This window comes from Oryzias latipes, chromosome 16 (assembly GCF_053564925.1).
Source record: "Oryzias latipes strain Hd-rR chromosome 16, Olatipes_Hd-rR_3.1".
NCBI lineage: Eukaryota > Metazoa > Chordata > Actinopteri > Beloniformes > Adrianichthyidae > Oryzias > Oryzias latipes.
In genome coordinates, this window is record NC_136252.1 from 5662518 (window position 1) to 5677779 (window position 15262).

Below are 15262 nucleotides of genomic sequence, written 5' to 3' on the forward strand. Positions count from 1 at the left end.
TATAAACTGAAGTACCATCCCATTCCTAACCCATAGAGGTTAATATGTCAATATGATGTCGGTCCACCTGTTGCAGCTATTACAGCTTCAACTCTTTTGGGAAGGCTGTCCAAAAGGTTCAGGAGTGTTTACAGGAATTTTTGACCATGCTTCGTAAAGCGCATTGGTGAGGTCACACACTGATATTGGTGGAGAAGGCCTGACTCTTAGTCTCCGCTCTAATTTATCCCAAAGGTGTTCTATGGGGTTCAGGTCAGGACTCTGTGCAGGTCAGTCAAGTTCATCACACCAGACTGTCATCCATGTCTGTATGTACCTGGCTTTGTGCTCTGGTGCACAATCATGTTGGAAGAGGAAGGGACCCACTCCAAACTATTCCTACAAGTTTGGGATCGTGGAATTGTCCAAAATGTTTTGGTATCCTGAAGCATTCAGAGTTCCTTTCACTGGAACTAAGGGGCCAAGTCCTGAAAAACAAGCCAACAACATAATTCCTCCTCCACCAAATTTCACACTCTGCACAATTTAGTCCCAAATGTACCGTTCTCCTGGCAACCTCCAAACCAGACTCGTCCATCAGTTTGCCAGATGGAAAAGCGGGATTCATGACTCCAGAGAAGGCGTCTCCACTGCTCTAGTGTCCAGTGGCAGCACTTTCCACCACTGCATCCAACGCTTTGCATTGCACTTGGTGATGTGATGTGCTTGGGTGCAGCTTCTCGGCCATGGAAACCCATTCCATGTAGCTGTCTGCGTGCTGTACTTGGGCTGATCTGAAGGTCACATGAAGTCTGGAGCTCTGTAGCAATTGACTGCACAGAAAGTCTGTAACCTCCTTGCACCGTGTGCTTCAGCATCTACTGACCCCTCTCCATCAGTTTACGTGGTTGAATTGCTGTTGTTCCCGAACTCTTCCATTTTGTTCTGATAGAGCTGATAGTTCCCTGGAATATTTAGGACTGAGGAGATTTTACCACTGGATTTGTTAGACAGGTGGCATCCTATGACAGTTCCATGCTGGAATTCACTGAGCCTGTGAGCGGTCTGTTATTTCAGAAATGTTTATATAAACAGTCTGAAAGTCTGAGTGCTTGATTTTATACACCTGTGGCCAGACCAGTGATTAGGATACCTGATTCTGATCATTTGGATGGGTGAGTGAAAACTTTTGGTGATATAATCAGAGGTTACCAAGTAAGTTGACTTCAACTGCTTTTATTCTTTAAACTTGTTTTATATTTTAAGTAACATGGTTTCTTTGTGGATAATTCTGAACATTGACATACACCAAGGAGACGATGATCTGATACAACTGATCACACAGAAAAACACCATTTTCTTCCTTATACTGGGTCTTGGAAACATCACAGGCTGAATTTACTGGGGAATTTGTAAAAAAAAAAAAAAAAAAGTGCAACACGGGACAAAATTATTAACTTAATGTAAAGACAATTGAAAAGAAGATGATGGATGTTCTGTCGTAAAGTTAAAATATGAAATTGCTAAAATGACAAAGTTGTACAGCTTAGATATCACAACAATCCTGGTCGTTTCATTGGAGTGCAAACTTGCTAGAAACTCATAAACCAGGATTTAAAGTAAAGTTCACTCTCATCAATGCAGTGGAGCTGCTGCCATGTGACAGAAATCAATTTGTAAAGCTGCAGGTTGATTGGAGCCAGAGGTTCCATGTATTAGTTGGCTAATTGTAGGTGATGGTGTTTCCTTTCTGGAAAGGGACGTGTTGACTCAATCACAGCACAGGGTCGTTGCGGTCATGCCTAATAAGAAGCAGCATTAGATTTCTGGCATGTCTGGAAGCCAAGCACACAAAATAGTCTTACAGCTGAAAGAAGGGATGAGGAGGATGCTGGGAAAGATAAAACAAAGCAGGCAAGTATGAATGCTGGCATGAAGAGGAAAAGCAAGCAAGGCATTGATCCCTTTATTGTTTCAGCTGCAGAGAGGTTTCAGCCAGGAAGTTTCAGACAATAACTCTGCGGTGGAGCTAAATGTCTAAAATGTTAGCGCTAAGTCAAGCAAGAGGTGAGCTGCCTGTGCGGTTACACATGTCAAAAAGGAGGAGGATAGCATGCCGCAATTCATCCTGTGGTACTTTTATGTGTCCGTGGCAATAACAGGAATTGTCACTGTGCACTTAACTGACGCCTGTTCTCACCCCAGTGTGGTTACAGTATTTGGTGTCCAACAGAGTAGTCTGAAACACAGGAGCTAAGTCTCTAAAGTCACCTCAAGTGAAGGAAAGGCAAAAGGCTTTCTCTTGCACCTTCGTCAGCCCTGTTCTTGTCGTTTGGCTGTACTCATTAGCTGATAACATCAAAGATTGTGCTGAAGTCATTCCTCCAGTCACAAGTTAGATTTCGGTTCTGTTGAACAGCAGATGTTCCACACACCCTGACCGTTTGAAATCCAGACTCTTGCACTGATTTATGAAGCAGAAATCCACAACATGCGAATTACCGAGAACCACAGAAACTGATGAAATGCTTATGTTGGAGTTGGCATGGCAACCACTGCTGGACAATGTGTGATCAGCTCTTGGTTCTTTATTGTTTTGTTTGCTGTACTTTTTGCTTCATATTCAGTCATCTGTAATCTCCATCTTTTCATTGCCGGTTTTAGATATTTTTAAAAGTGTTTTTGTTATCTGTATTTTGGACCTTTCAATGTTTAAACACTGAGCACCAGAACTACAGACAACAGTTATATGAGTGAACTGAAGCTAGTCCAGGAACTTTATGTTAACCATGAAGCAGGACAGGGATTCAGGCACAATGAGCCCATAAAGCTCAAAAATGACCTATTTTTTGACAAAGCAATAAGAAAAACTGGAAAAAACCTCTTAAGGGTAGTAATAAACTTGTAAAATTGGTTTTCTATTTGGAGTGTAGGCTTATTGACCATGAAATTCAGTGTTTTATGCAATCCTGGATTTTCTGAACCCCAGACATCCTGGTCCCAAGGATTTATGCGGTCCTGGAAAATGTATTTACAATGGCAATCCCAATGCTGGTCTTGAGGTACTGAGTAGAACAGCATAAAATTAAATCAGAAAATTTGTAGAAAAAAATTACAGAAAGCAAAAGGGTTATTCTCCCAAACTTTTGGGGGGGGCTTCTGCATCACCCTGTGCCGGAGTTAATTTTCTTTGGACAGACTTAAGTGCAAAATTCTCTCAAACCTGAAAAGGGCCTTGTTCAGAGCCCAGTGGGGGCTTTTTGTGTTATCCTGCATGTGTGGGTTTTGAGCCGACATTACAGCTTCCTTCCACTGTTCAAAACCAAAATTGATTGGATGGTTTCCCCATACCTGAAACTGTATGTTGCCTGTCTCAGTAAGCAAGGCTGCGATGAACTGGTAACCTGTCCAGCATCTCTGTTACTTTACTCAAGACAAAGTACTGTACTGTCTGTACTAAAAGGAGCACTTAAAAGACTAAATGTTTTTTCAAAAACAGACGCCTTATATACGGATTAATTCTGTTCGATGATTCTTGAACGGGGAATGAACTGTAAGTAAATTTGATTTAGCAGTCTGTTTTTAAAAGGAGTTACAAACAATGTTAGGTGTTATTGTAAACACGCTAATGTGGCTAACATGTAGCAGTGTCTGCAATAGGTTTTATTTTTTTTACATGTTACATGTTACATTTTACATGTAAACATGTACATGTTTACATGGTTGGGAGCTAGCGTTGTCACAGTCACATTTGTTTTAGCTCTATCGGTCTATGTTGTTTTGTGTTGCGACCATGGTTAGGACTTAGACGTACTGAGAATACAGTAAGCTAACGCGGCTAACGCTTCTAATTTGACTTAAGTAGCGTGTTACAAACAAGTTTAAGTGTTACTGTGAACGCACTTACTAAACTCCAACCAATGGACTTATCACTAGCTATGTTTCAATTGACAGAAATTGCACAAATTGGATTTGTGACAATAAATTTGCTCAATGGAAACAAGACATTTTAAGGAAAAAAACTTGCATTTATGCAAAAAAAAAAAAGCTTTTGCGCTGGGAGGAGGTGCTTTTTGAGGCGTATCGAAATTGACATATTTTGCAAAACTGCCACGAAAACACTTTTTTGAATTAAACAATTCAGATACATGGGAATGTGCTTCTTGGTAGGAGCTGGCTACCTTGGGCACTGTACAGGAGCAGGCACAAGAGGTCCCACAGTATCACACAGCTCATTAAAGTTTAGCATGTCATTGTTGGAACCACAGCTCCTCTGTAAAACCACCACCAAAACCGATTTCCCAAAATCCCTTCATCTGTAGCCGCTCCCACGTGTAAAGAGCTCGCCGTTCCATGGGCTGAATAAGACGCAGTCGTCTCCTGTAGTAGATGATGAAGCACTGATGCTGTAGCAGAAAAGTGAATGTATCCGCTGTAATTTAAAGTATTGTTCATCTCCGTCGCCATGTTTTTGAATGACTTATTGTGTTATTTGGTTTGTTTTTATTTACATAATTTTGATTTAATGGAAACAGCAAAAATGTGTTTTTTCGACAATTTTAAATTTTTCAATAAAGTTTTGAATGTTTGTTAAATGGAAACGTAGCTTCTGACTGTTTACTCGCTCAATGGGCCTCATAGTTCGGTTCCTCTTACATATAACATAAGTTTGAAACTAGTAAATTCATTTATGGTGCGCCTTATAATCTGATGTGCCCTATATAATACTGTAAGCACATATAATTGATGAATAATCCAAACAAGCAAGACAAAACCAGTTTGAAGTATTTAATGAGTCAAACAAATCCACTTATGCATTTGACCAATCAGATGGACCCTTTCACGTTGGTGACCAATCTGATAGAGCCCTTTTATGTCAGATCTTTGCCTCCAATGTAGACGAGGGTCATTTGGAGTATACATTTTAAACTGTTGCAGTGAAATGGAAATTCTGTTTTTGGTTGTTTTGCTATTTGTTCATGTGCCGCAAGTTATATTGTCATCACAACATTGATCATTAATATTGCAAATCGCGAGTTTTCCTCACATCGTGCAGCCCTAATACTGTTTATGTTTCTTCATGGCAATACCACCCACAAAGGGGCATCTATGTTTTCCAGAAATCTTGGTTCACTCAAGTGTAAAAACAGACGTCATATCAATCTGCTGTCATGGTGTTTGTGTAACTGCAGGAGAAGTCAAATTCTGAAATAGATCTCCATTTTCTGTTTATGATTTTGATGAGGAAAGGTTCAATGATTCAGGGTGGCAGTTTATTTGATAGATAAGTCACAAAGTTCTCCAGGCAGTACAAGGGGTCCAAGAGCATTTCTCAGAGGTGGAGAAATCCAGAAAAGGTAGGATAAAGCCCTCGACCCATACTCCAGATCAGGTGGTAGCGGTAATGCACCCTTCAGTTGTATGCCAACCGCCAAAAAATGCTACAAAGAAGAAAAATAAGAAGGAGGAATGGCAGGTAGAGAGGAAAACCAAAAGACAAAGGTGTGAGTCGGAGATGACTCACACCTATACCAGAGGGCGAAAGGCAGGTCCGAAGGTTCAAGATGCGAGTCTGGGTCAAAAGGAGGCAGAAAACAGGCAGAACTGGGTAACAGAGGATTACTGACCACTATCAGGTAATGAGACTGGAGCACATGTGTCTTGAATGTGCACAGGTGATATGCATCTACCAATTTCTGCAGGAAGAGGTGGGGCCGAATCCTGACAGTTTCCCTGTCCCCCATGACACATGGTGTTGACCAAATGAGGTTGGGAAAGAGATTAATCTTGCTGGAGAATGTACTGAGCAGACAAGCGGTTGTTGAAACTTCATGACAATGTTCAGGCAGCAGAGTCAGAAATCAGCTGTGAAAGCAACGCAAACTAAGTTAAGATGGACTGCATCTGCATTCTCCACCCAATCAAACCCAGTCCATCACTGAATCTGCTAAATGATGGCATCAAAACACCAGTGTTGACCAGAAGAATGGCAGTGGTCAACAAATATCTAAATACATTAAACCATGTTTAGCAACTGAGCTAGCAACTGAGATGTTTTTACCCTAAATAGAAAAAAACAATAATTTTATTTTTTTTCATGTCATAAAATTGGAGGGCAAGCAAACTGCATTTGAAAGTTTCACTGTGTTTGAAGTGTGCATTTCTCTGACATCCACCCCACACTCAAACCTGACAGTCTTTTCCTGCTCGTAGATCATCTGTTGCCACAGACATGCAGCGTATGAAGCATCTGCCATTGGAGATGTAAACTTGTTGCACTGCAGAAGGGTTGTACTTACCAGCACCGGGGCAGCTGTATACAGTTTGCAGGGGATTCTGCTTGTACAGGTTTGACAATTCAGAAGTTGATAATGACTGTTATCTTCCTCCCAGCTAAGTATAGCTGTGGCTCAGGTGTTTTGGATCATCACCAGCGCACAGAGGCTTGTCCAGGGGAGCAGCAGCGGCTGTCGAACCGTTAAGCTGCTGTGATAGAGCGGTTTATAAACCTTTAACTGGTGTAATTTTAGCTTTAATGAGCACTTGAGGGTAGAGGTATGCTGAAAATTGGTACATTTACTCAATAAAACATTTAAAAAGAAGCGCCTGGCAGTCCAAACCTTTAAAGTGACGTCTTTAAAAGACGTCACTTTAAAGGATGTTTAAAGTGCAGGCTTTTCAGTTGTAATTCCTCTGCTGCAGGGACTGCACATGGAAAGAGGGGAACTGTGTGAACAACCAGAGAAAACCCACCTGTTATTAGCACCTAGAAAGCATGACAGTTTGCTGGAAGACCAGGTCATTGATATAAGGATTAATTACTAAACTGCGTAACTTTGTATCTAATTTAAAGAATTTTTGTCACTCAACTGCTCTCACCCACACATCCTCATTTGTCTCTGGTCATCTTAGTTTTTCTTAACACAGAGTTTTAGTTCCTCCAAACACATGAAGTAGGATTTTCATGAAACAAAATTAGTAACGAGCCTGATGGGGTAATGGAGTGCCATTTTTATGTCAGTCAACACAGATTCAAGCGCACTGGTGTTGCAACATCTGGGAAGAATCACCCCAGGGCCCACCTTCCATTCGACCCTGCAGGTGGCCTGGTTAAACATCCTGTCTACAAATGAAGGGCAGAGGTGGTGTCCTAACCGTGGGCTGGAAATAAAACAAGCCACTCTCCAGAGGGGTTTGGGTCAACTAGACAGGAAATGAAAGGGAAAATGATTGTAAAACAGGTTCTGCTCAAGTCTCATTAAAGGAGCTGGCACTCAGAGTGGAGCAGGCTGGAGCTCTTCCCTCAGCTTGATCTTAGCAGGACTGTTCAGCAGTCAAACCCTTTCATTTAAAAACAGTACTGGTCACAAGATACTGCAGTTAGTTAGAAAAGAGTGGTCATCTTTGCTCTGTATTTGAACCAAAGGACGTATGTATGTATATATATATATATAAAACATGTAACATTAGACTACTAATTGGCAGCAATTGCAGACTGAATACAGGAATGACTGATAGGTTCAGAGAACATCAATAAGACCAGCTGCCACAATTGCTCAGATTTTCAAACTTGTGTGAAGGTCTGTGCACGTGTTATTAGAAAAATGCAGAAACTTGTTGATAAATTCACTTGTAACGTCTGAATAAGAATTTGGCTGCAAGCGTCGTAACTCCAGATAAAATCTGAGACTAATTTGAAACACTTTAGTTATGGGAGAATGATTCATTTTAACGAGCGAACGTTAAAATGACAGAACGATTCGTTTCATATCATAAGTGGCGGTTGCTGATACAATTCATAGGCAATATTAATTCATTTTGAATGATCCAATCCATGGACCTAAAATTGATCTGAACAGTGCAGGTGAAGTTTTCCAGATTCTTTGGATTTTTTTCAAGATAATTAATTGTAAAAATTAAATATGTGTAAAAAGAAACAAGAATGAATGTCAAATCCATTTACATTTTAGTTTCCTAAAGTGCAGCCCACTGTTGTTTTTCCACATCCAAGTAATCCAAAGGGAACATTCTTAGAACATTCTAGCACACTGTTTGGTCACATGTCTTTTCTAAATTCAAAGTGTTTCCACACATTGGACTGGAATGATGGACTGATTGTCATCACATGTGTGTTGTCCGCTGTGATGCACTTGGTCGTTTTTACATTACAGAGAAATAAACCTACCATGTCTCAATCCAAATGGTGTTCAGCAAATAAGATATACTTTATTAATCTGCAACAGACTTGCGACCTGTCCAGGGTGTCCCCTGCCTTTGCCCACAAGGGGCCGGGATTGGCTCCCGGCAGCCCCTTGACCCCGAAAGGCAATAAACGGAAGAAGATGAATGAATGAATGAATGAATGAATGAATGAACATACTTTGTTGGAAATCCATACCATTATAAAATGGTACAGATTGGTATAGAATGGCATAGATTGATTAGTTGAACAACTTGCCTCAGACAGGTTAATCTGGTTGGGTTGTAGGAAAGTAAGCTAAATAAATCGTGAATTAATTGTTACATCCCTGTTTGGGTATAGAGGAAAATTAAAAAAAATCAGCCAAATTTTATGTAAGGGTGAATATATTTTTAACATATATTTACCTAATAAAAGGATAACATTAGTCAATAAAAGGCAAAAGTCAAAAAGACTCTGATCTCTGAAAGCTGTTGAATTAGATGGCAGCAAGAAGTATTTGTGAGGATTACAGGAAACTAACACAGTCTCCTGTTAAGGATGAAAAGGACACATCAACTGTGAGCCTACAAAATCTGTTAGGTGCAAAGTGGCTGGAAGAGTCGATGGTGGATGTCAGATTCAGTGACAGTTTGGGTTTTTTAACTTTGTTGGTAAATATGTCAGTGATGGGCTTGGTAGGCTTTCCGTTTTCCTTTTTCTGAGAAACCTCCAGCTGGCTCCGTATTAGGCATACACATTCAGTCAAAGAGGGCTCACAGAAAAGAAAACAGCTGTCAGACAATGAATTACTGTTCTCTCAGAGGAATAGATAAGTATTCTAGTAGAGTGTCGAAAATCGCACGTACACACAAAGCTGTTCGCTTCAATGTTGCACGTGGAATAGCCTTTCTCTGTGTCTCTGTGAAACCCTGAGCAAAAAATATAGCCCTAAAGTCTGAACTGAAAATCATTTAATTTCTTAAGCAAACAAGTTTCTGCACTTTGCACTAATATTAGCATATCTTCCATAACAGCAGCATCCTGAAGCAGACATGCTTCTTTTTATCTAGTTGCAGCTCTTTGTAGCGCAGCTCGACAGATTCGTGACTTTCCTGTGCAAAGAGAGCACATCCTCAGACTGACCCCGGTGACCCCTCAGAGGTCCCACAGCGCCTGCTCATCAATGCTGCCTCAGTCTCACACACAGTGATGGCTGACAGAAGATGAGAAGCGAAGAAGCTCCTTTAGATCAAGTGAAGAGTTTGGAGATTTACATGAGCTGCTGGGTTTTGTTTTGTCCAATAGGACCAAAACACTGCAGGTATCTAAAAATTTTTCTCACAGATCCTTCTGACATCCTTCTGAAAATAATCAATCATTAATAAGCACTGGATTTTGTCACTTGAAAAGAATCTATCTTATCAGAACTGGATTACAAAAACTATGTAAAACTATAAAATCAATTAACTCAGTAAGGGTGGGGTTATATAAACTCGCTTCTTTCCATTCCTTTTCAAGCACTAAATTAAGCTCTACTTGACTTTAGTTAATGATCACTGTTTTTAATCAAGCATATGTGATTTAAGTGTCTTTTTTTATTTTATTTTCTGTTTTTTAATCCTTGCATTTGATCATTTATTCAATGAGTTTGACAAATCTGTGTAAATTCTTTATTGCTTTGACTACAATTCTTGAAACAAATCAATAAATCAAATCAAATCAAATTTGAGTAGATGTTCATATTGTGCCATTCTTCACAATATGGAGAATTAAAAAAAAATCAGAAGTAAAGGTAAACTACTGAGAAGGCAGTCAATTTTTAAATTCCTTTAGAAAATGTGAAATAGTGTTTCAGTGACAACAACTATTAGGCTGGAGGAAAAGGTATTAACCAATAAAAATAAATCCACATGCTTTCTACAAGTAAGCATTGTTTTTTTAGTTATGGGGTGGTCTAAGTTCTGGACTGGGACCATTCCTGTTCTGTTTTCATGCTTTATTAACCTAATTGCCAGAAAACATCACTGCAAACAGCTTTTTGCTGTTTTTTCTTCTGTACCTTTAAACTGGTTGTCTGTAAATCTCATAACAGGATTTAAACCTCTTTTTCCACCTAACTTGATGTCCGTAACGGCATGGAGTCTTCTTACTTTGAACATAAATCCACCTGCTCGTGGTTTCCAGAAAAAGAGGCCTACATGTGGTTATTATGATTTCCAGGAGAAGAATGGCGGGCAGACGGAAAACTTTCAAACTTCTGTCCTGCTAAACGAGCTGGGAAATAAAAATAGTTGTAGTTTTAGACTCAAATTTGGTCAACATAGCAAAAAATGGCACTTAAAAAAGCATATGGAATAGATCAAATCAAAGCAAATTGTAGTTTAACTTTATCCCATTGAGTCACTCTCCTAAAATCTAATTGGAGTGTTGAGATTTTCAATAAACTTATATTTTTAAGAATGCCTTGTTATTTTGGTGGCATGGCCTAGATGTTGTAAAGCTTGTTAAAGAAAGGCTCAATCTGCAGCATCTTGTTTCCTGTTTGTTGGTAGACAAACCTCCAAAGATACTTCTATGTGTTTTTTAATCACTCTTGCGCTGTGAGGATTCTGCAGTTTTGGGGAATATTTAAAGCACAGAAACTTCTTAAAGATCTTTTAAAACAGATTGACCATCATTTATCTGAAGAAACATCTTTAGGATATCCTGCAATTTTCTGCAGCACAGCAGGAAGAGAGCGTTCCAAGAATGAGATTCTTCACGCATGAAGATTTATTCATGATAACAGAGGAAGATGTTGTGGAAACACATGGACTTGTAAGTCCAGTTTTTCTCAGCTAACTCAAGGGTGTCTGAAAATGTTCTTTTTTTATGGCCTGGATTTCAATAGGGAGTCACAATTGTGTACTCAAATGAGAAATATACAACACATTTAAAATAAAGCATAAAAAATTAGCAAAATCTAAATTACATCTAAAACACAGGTCCAGTTTTAAGCTTTAGTCACAAACACCCCCTTACGGGGGGGTTGACTTGTCCGGGTGGTGTGGGGTTTCCTGGCCCATGGAGTGCTGTAGAAATGAGCAGCCACATCTTAAAGGGGTGTAAGTGTGTCTTGCAGTTCCTTTGAGGCTCGTGCGGCCACCTTAAGGGAGGTCATGAAAATGGAACATGCTATTGTCATGCGTGAGGTAAGTGTATCGTAAAGTGTTTGCAAGGATAACACAAGTTCCATGCATTTATGACATACAGGTGTTGCAGTCATACGATGCCTTTTTGCCACACTCTGGTCATTAGTTAGATGTGAGTATTGGCTCCATATTAACAGCGTACAAATGCTGGAAGTAGGGGGGGGTGTGAATCAGACGTAAGAGCCCATAGGACACCAACACAAACTACTCTATCGTTGTCCAATTTCCTAATTTACAACATTCAGGCTGCACGTGAGGAGCGCACACTTATCACTTGAACAGCACTAACCAGCTCCTTTCACGGTCCACAGGGTTTGAAGAAGTTGATAAATTACCGGGGAAAAAGGGGGGCCCACAAGGGGTGTTGTAAACATGGCCCGACCAGGCTCGGCCACTGTTGGATTACTGGATTACTATTATTAATCATTACAGTATTCATTAACTATTGTAGACACTTTATAACGTATCTTTATTCATTCATTCATTCGTATCTTTATTTTCCATAAAAAATGTATTTTTTACGTCTGCCTGTCATTTAGTTGGTGTCAGTATTTAACATAAAGACAGCAGGTAGCTGGCAGTAAAACAACTGCACTTTTGAGATCATTAATAAACAATAGATCATTTGTTTATGAATCTGTTGAGGTCTTTTGGAGGATCTTCACGGTTGATGTTGCACAGAATTAGGAAAATGGTAAATATTGTGGAGTAATTCCAGTGATGAGTTGTATGATTTTGTTTTTAATGTTTTTAAGACCTAAAAACGATCGACATAAACCTTTAATAAATAATCTAAACTGTGAAGAAGAAAAAAGCAGATAAGGCGGTTGACCTGACAAGGTAGTACTGAAAAGCAGACACTTCTACTCACTGAAGACAATAAACAGAAATGAAGACAGCTGTGGATGATAAACATGAACCTAGAGTGACTGGCAGGACAGAATATGACCAAAAACACCTAAAAACTGAACTAAACGGCATAATTCTCACAGCAACACCATGATATCACTACATATTATTATTCATTTCAGCATTCTGGGGATAAAAGTTGTAGGATGTCTTCATTTGGGTTATATTATCATCTGGATTCAACTTAAAAAATGTTGATTATTTTTGCAGCACATGATCAATTTAACCCTTGTGCTATTCTAGGCACTTTAACATTGGGAGTTGGGTCATCTTGACCCACTAGACAGTGCTTAACCTTTTTTCTTCTATCATTTGTGAACCTCACTGGTGTCCATGGATTACATGAAATCTTTCCACCTTTTTCCACCTTTGTCATGGTAGGGAGAACACGTCAATGAAAGAGTGGGGTCATCTAAGATAGCACAATGGACAAATAGCCTCCAGTGTTTTATTGCTTCGATATTTCCCAATGGTGCTTTTAGACTTTTGTTAAGAAGGCCCAGAGGGATCAGTGCTAGGGAACTGTATGTGTCCTCTTGAGTCAGCACACTGCAGGCTGTTTGAGGAAATCAAATGTATAAATTTATGTGTTGCCTGAATGCTTCTGTAAATATAATTGCTTTCTTGCTTACTAACATTGCACATAGTGCTACACAATGTATATCACAGCTGTGGAAACATTGGTATGACTGTTTACTGAGCGGATTACAATCTGTCTCTTTTTGTGGGTTCATGTGTGTCTTTTGTATCTTTTTGTATTAAGGACAAAGCATCTGCAATAAAGTTGATCTAATCTTGATTGAGTAGATTGTTTTGCATCACTTGTGATCCATATGTGAAATATAGATTGTCAAGATACAGCTCTTGGTCTCAATCAGGGCCCCTTGGTCAAATAGATGGTCGATTCCATTGTCATTAATTTACATTTGGATTTTAGTTTGGTTCTAGGATGTGCAAAAAAAACCTTCAGGACCAGACAGGTTTCATGACAACAAGTCCTGATTAAGACAGTCACCGCAGGGAAAGGAAGAGTCGGGATTGGGGGGAGTTTGCCCTTAGGCTTGTGTGCATGGGTGTGTGTTCCAAAGAGAGAACGACTTGTTGCATTTGTCAGGGCCTGCATGTGAATATCAAATTAAGTAGCACTAATTAAATCAGATCTCATGCTCAGCCAACTTCATCAAAATGCATGGTGGAGTTTTTAAAGAAAATCTCAATCTCTTCCTGGGAGTTCTCAGCGTTTCCCTATACCGCACTAAAGACTCCTCTCCTACCAAGAGGATTTAATTTGAGGGTAAAAAAAAACTTATTTTTAAGGAAATGATGTGAGTTTAAAGGGATCATCTGGTAGAGGAGACACAATATTGGCTTATCTGGCTTAGGTTTGCAACAGTCTACTCCAATTCAAACAAGACTTGCAAAGGCTTTTCACAGTGCCAATGCATGAAATTACCTAGATTTTACATCAGCTTTGCCATCTGGGTCCCATTACTTCACCAAGCCCAAAATGGCTCATTTGTCTCTGTGAGAAGAATTGTCCAGATTGTTTGTTGTACAAGATTCACTTTATCGCATCATAAACTGTATGAATAAGATTCAGATGATTTCTCCTTTTGTACATAAATACAAAACTATTCTGAGACTTGCTCTGATAGCTTGGAAGACAAACCCTTTTTTTGTGAAGCCGATGGAAAAGAGAACGGTGGTTTGACTGACAAATGCTGATCACTCAAATCAACAACATAGTTCAGAAAAACTGTGTTTTATCGGACTGTTTTGGAAGTTTCAGCGAAGTGTGGGACTATCTCATTATAAAAGTATTATTAGTGGTGAGAAGAATGTATTTTCATATGGAGCTGCTGGTACATTTAAAGCAAAGACGGGTGTTTTAGGCAAAAAAAAACAATCTTGACAAGTCAAAGCAACACAGTCTGCGCCGTTGGCAGTTAGACCGAACAAACTGTCTTCAAAATCGAAGAGTTTAATATACATTTAATATCCTAACTGTGATGTTTCGATCCATACCATGACAGCCCAGAGCCACATCTGTTTAAACTGAAGCCTCGCATGACAAGTTCCACCACACAAACATCATGGTGGTGTGGACGAGAACTCCAGTTCACCACTTTTATCCATAACATCATGCATTAGATAGACTGAGTGCTGACATCAGAATAGTATTAAGAGTGTTTTAGTTTGAGACTAAATAACATTGGTTTCTGTGAAATAAATACTCTGAATGCAGTGTTTTTGTTGTATTATTACCACATGGCTTTGAAATCAATTAAATTACGTAAAATTCACTTTATTTACATAGTTCTAATTTGCGATCTTGGTTGTCTTAAACCGCTACATAAAAATACAAAAACCATCAAACCTAGTTCTTATTCACGTTTCACCTTATCCCTTCACAACCAATCAGCTTTCACTGATTTTTTTAGTGATAGGTGGTTTGGTAGAGATTAGTACACCAGATGCCCTCCCTGACACAACCCTGTATTTATCTGGGCTGGGGACAGGCACAGGGGAACCCACAATGGATGAAGCTCATCATGCCCCCTGGGAATTGAATCCTGATTTCCTATGTACCAGTCCCGCACGTAACCAACTGACCTATCCAGTTGCAAAAATCGGAATTGTAATTTATTTCAGTGCAATTCTTAAATCTATATTCTCAAATCCAAAACAACAGTTTAGATAAGTGACCAATTAATTCTGTTGAGGGCTGTAAATGCAACCCCTCCAAATTACGCAAGAAAAGGCAACAATGGAAAGGAAAACTCCCTCTACATGGACAATAATCAGATGTGAGCATGTCGATCTTTCATTTAATAACTTTGTTTGGACCGACGCAAACATTGTACTGTATGGGGAAACTATTCTCTTTTGCTTCATTTTGGACTTTCTTTTAGACCTGTTAAGACACTGATGTGTAAAGTGCCTCCTTTGGTCTTTTAATCAAAAGCACAAAGTATTAAGTTACTCTGTTATTTAGAATGTA